Source organism: Formica exsecta, unplaced genomic scaffold, assembly GCF_003651465.1.
Source record: "Formica exsecta isolate Colony F162 unplaced genomic scaffold, ASM365146v1 scaffold880, whole genome shotgun sequence".
Taxonomy (NCBI): domain Eukaryota; kingdom Metazoa; phylum Arthropoda; class Insecta; order Hymenoptera; family Formicidae; genus Formica; species Formica exsecta.
This window is the reverse complement of record NW_021853650.1, coordinates 21,317-25,925: the sequence shown is the minus strand read 5'-3', so window position 1 is coordinate 25,925 and position 4,609 is coordinate 21,317. Positions and strand designations below refer to the sequence as shown.

The 4,609-nt window shown below is 33.3% G+C and overlaps 1 protein-coding gene across 1 annotated transcript in view; it reads left to right on the top strand.

Annotated features, from left to right (window-relative positions):
- Positions 1-1,703: 1,703 nt before the first annotated feature.
- The window catches only part of LOC115244914 (short-chain dehydrogenase/reductase family 16C member 6-like), a 20,964-nt gene continuing 18,058 nt past the window's right edge, over positions 1,704-4,609 (top strand). The window contains exon 1 of the mRNA XM_029822929.1: positions 1,704-2,022. The gene's annotated coding sequence lies outside the window, so the exon portion shown is untranslated. The remainder of the gene's footprint in view (positions 2,023-4,609) is intronic.

The following is a 4,609-nucleotide window of genomic DNA, read 5'->3' as shown; positions in this document are numbered from 1 at the left end:
TTTTTTTTTTATATGGAGGCGTCAAAAAATTTTCATCGTCATCTTAAATTTTTTAAATGGAAAGTCTTTAATCAGCTATAATTGTAGTGGATGAAAAGACAAATCCAACGATCTATAACACTTTGATCGTGGGGTGACCTTGAAATGAAAAAATCTAGAGAAACAGGAAGAATAGTAGATAAGTAATAAAAGTAATAATTTTTCAAACAAAATGAATTAATTTTATTTAATAAGATAATCAAAGTGTTGCCCATTCATTTCATGATACTTTTGAATATTTTTGAAGTATTTATAAAAAAAACACATGTATTTAATGTAATTATAAAAAACTTCATACAATATGTATGAAACAAATTACGAACAATGAACAAGAATAATAACGAATATTGGTACTAATATCAAATTGTAACTGAAAGTTTATGAAATATACTCGAATCTTTTACAAGTTTTTTACTTTTACTTCTCGAAACATAACATTTTTTATATGTAATTGAAATTTCAAAATGTGTGCACATATATATCAGAGATATTATTTTGTATGCAGATGTATACACATTAGAATTCCGATTGCACGTAAATGTTCGTGTTTTGTTACTGTTTTTCTGAGTACTCATAAAAGATTCGAATATGTTTGACAAAGGGTAAACATTGCGTTAAACGGAGCAACGAGATACGACCGTGCCCTTGACATATGTTGTCAAGGTCATTACCCTGAATAACTCAAGAGATTTTAACCGTCGCTCATTGTTTATTAAAAAGTTATTCACGAAAGAGTTTCCATGAATTATATGTAAGGTAATTATACAGAAAGAGGTCAACTTCATGTATGACCTTGACCTTGATATATGTTGTCATGGTCATCGTCCTGAGTGACCTTGACCTTGAGAAAAGTGGCGGTTACGATCCGTTCAAAAGTTATAAAGCATTAATATAAGTATAAACAAAAGCATAAATTTTAATTTTAAATCAGAAATAAGTTTGGGTTAGGTTATATCTTTCGCCCCTTCATGGGGGGGCTTCACTTTCGGAAGATATAACCTAACCCAAACCTATTTCTGATTTAAAACTAAAATTTGGTTAGTGAAATGAAAATTTAGTTAAATATATTCAATTTGAAAAATAACGATAATATTAAACCGATATTATAACAAGTAAATTTTTTTTGTTTATAACTTTTTAATAAACAATGTGCGACAGTTAAAACCTTATGAGTGTTATTCAGGGTGATGACCTTGACAACATATGTCAAGGGCACAGTCGTATCTCGTTGCTCCGTTTAACGCAATGTTTACCAAAAAGTTTTATTATATATAAATGCCATTATGTTTCCAAATACTCGTAACAGGTTCGAATACATATTGCAGATGTTAGATATTATTTAAAATATATTTCCCTCCATTCTTACGCGCGCGCATACGAACGTGACATTTAGCATTATAATTATAACGTATTGTACAACAATAGGGGATTAGCATTGGCAAAAAATTTATTTATTCTCATTTCATCATAAAGTTTCATACAAGTCCGTCAATGCTTATTATTAATCTTTGCGAAGCAATAACGGAAATATCGCAACAAAAATTAGAAACAGCTTGTGCCTGCACAAAAAAGTCGGTGCGAGATGATGTTGCTTCGTCATTGGCTCCGCCTCTGAATAATAAAGAGTCATCTTATCATAACAGGTTTTCGATATTCTGAACATTATTCAAGAAAACCGCATAAGATAATAAGAGCGGCGAGCGCGCGCAACTGGCTACAGATTGCTTCCGAATTCGGATCGACTCCATTCGAAGTTATCTTCGCTAATATAGTCTTTTCTTTTCGCTATCAAAGTCGCTTGTTTCGTTTGCAACCGCGAGTTTTATCGTTAGTTATATTCTAGCCCGAACTATCTCTGTAAAATACACCTATAAATATTCTGTTAACAGTGTATTGTCTATTTTTCGAGTGGGATTCAATCATCAGATTGGAAGAAAATTCGTATATCACGATAAAAGAGTTTTGGACGGCGATTAAAATCAGGTAAATAAAATAAATCTTATCTTTAAAAAATCTTATTTGTAAAAAATAAAAATTTGAAAAATTATAAAGAATTAAAAAAAGTTATCACCTCAAGAAATATAAAAATAAACAGTAATAAATATAAACAAATATAAATATAAATATAAATATAAATATAAATAGTAAAGATGACGTTTATATATTCCCTTATTGTTATATAAGTATAATTATCAAATTGTCGAGAGAATCGCTTCATTTAGCGAACTTTTTGTGTGATATAGAAAAATATATATGATTAAACATGCCTAGTATTAGACTGATAAAACCAAGCCGCAGAAAATAATTCCAAAAATCGGAGAAGAATGTATTACATAATCACGTTAGAATATATATACAGGATGTCTGGTGAAGATTGTGCCAATGCTCGTTAGCAGGTAGAGCACAGTAAACTGAACAGAAAAGTCCTTTACCATTTTGCGATTTTCGTAATAATTATTGAAAAATTAATTAGAAAAGATTGACCAATTCGTATGATATAAGCGCGGTAAAAAGGGACAACCCATTGGTGTGATTGCTAGGACGCAAGAATCCATCGTTATGTACCACTCATATGTAACCGTTATCATTTGTAGCGCGTTCCTCCCAAAACTTTTTCGCGCACCTAGTGACCGCAAACTTTTGGGATGTCTCTGGGCCGTTTTTTCTTACCGCGCGCTTATAGTCACTCGAATTGGTCGATCTTTTTTAATTAATTTCTCAATAATTATTACAAAAATTGCAAAATAGTAAAGAACTTCTCTGTTCAGTTTATTATGCTCTACCCGCTCACGAACGTTGGCACAATCTTTATTAGACATCCTATATATATACAGGGTGGGGCATTTATATTGAGACACCTAAATATCTAAAAAAATAAAGCAAGATAGAAAGAAATGTTTCAGACAAAAGTTGCATGATTTTGAGGGGGTCACATAATAAAAATATGGACTTGACCTTGAGTGACCTTTTCAAGATGAAGTCAATGTGATCGATGTTTTCTTAAATGGAACCCCCAATTTTTTATTGCATATTCTTGTAGCTTATCTCGAGAGCTTTTCAAAACACACTAATAAAGTATTTTTTTATTAAATACTTTTTGAGTTATTTTATATCTTAACCTGACATATTTTGATATAAAAAATAAAATATCTCGTAAAATATTTAGTTTTCGATAATCTTACCGTAATACTTTTATGTACAGAATAATGAGACAAATCAATTACTATAAAGAAAAATAATTACTTTTAAGAGAAAGTATGTAATTATTTACAATGTATGTTTTTAAACAATTATTTGTCTTTTTTTATACCGATTGATTTGTCTCATTATTCTGTAAATAAAAGTATTACGATAAGATTATCGAAAACTAAACAAGAATATGCAATAAAAAATAGGGGTTCCCATTTAAGATTTCAAAGTTACCCACAGCCCCACCCTCAGGTGGGGCGGTAGGCGGCTAACTTTTGCGGAATGGAATTGCCCCCTCGAAAATATTGAGGGTTTATTTGGAACATTTTTTTCGTACAATGCTTATTTTTACAGATATTTTGCAGTCTCAAGTTAAAAAACTCTTTTCGGAACTTGTACATTTTGGGAGCAACAAATTCGGACAATACGTCAATATTAAATTTAAGCAAACAACAAATTTTTTTCTTTGGCAACTTTTTAGCAACAAATGAGCAACAAATAAAAATATTAATTAGAATTTATTGTGCTCATTTTGTTCCGCTAACTTATAAGACGTACTGTTAGGCGAGCTATCAGGAAGGACGCAGGTCCGTAAGAGCGTGCGAGCGAGATCGGATTTTTCGAAGGAAAACCCGAAGTATTCCTGCCGGTGGGACGAGCGTCGTCGACCAGATATTGTTGCCGATTTATTGTAGGTAATTCATTCGGATGAGTCGCGCCCTTAATAGTTGTCGAGCCACGCGTTTTGGTGAATTAACTTTTGTGAATTTTGAGTAGATTGCGTCGCAACGGCCGATGGTCACTTGCTACTCATTCGGATTATAGAAAATAGGTTCTCTCTATTTATTTCGCCGCCGCCGACAGTCATTAATGTTAGTTTCGCGTTTGTGACTATTGTATGTTGAAAATTATCGGGATCTTTACGCTCACGCGATCGATATTCCGAATCGCGTAAAGTATTGCGCCACGCGACTCGTACACCACAGTCATTCTCAATAGTTTTCGTATTCTTTCTGTGCATTGTTAGCGCGTATCTTGTGTGTAGGAAATGAGAGTAAGAGGAAAGCGAAATTCTGAAATATCGTGCAGAAAATCTGTCGGGAGTCTTTGAGCCCGCTATTAGTTTCCGCGAGTCACTCGAAATATATATTACGTATTTCAACGCAAAGGTCGTCGTTATTGTTATTGAGACGTATACCGGCTCCCCGCGAGCCGGCTAAAGGACTGATTCGAGCCGTGTCATCTAGAATTTTCTAGTATATCGAAGCGGATTCACGGACGTGCGTAAAGTAGTTACCGGCGCATTCGAGGGATTTCTTTAGTTGTCGTGGCCTAAATAAGTCTCGTACGGCGGAAATCCTCGCGGCCGAAAAGTCGAGTT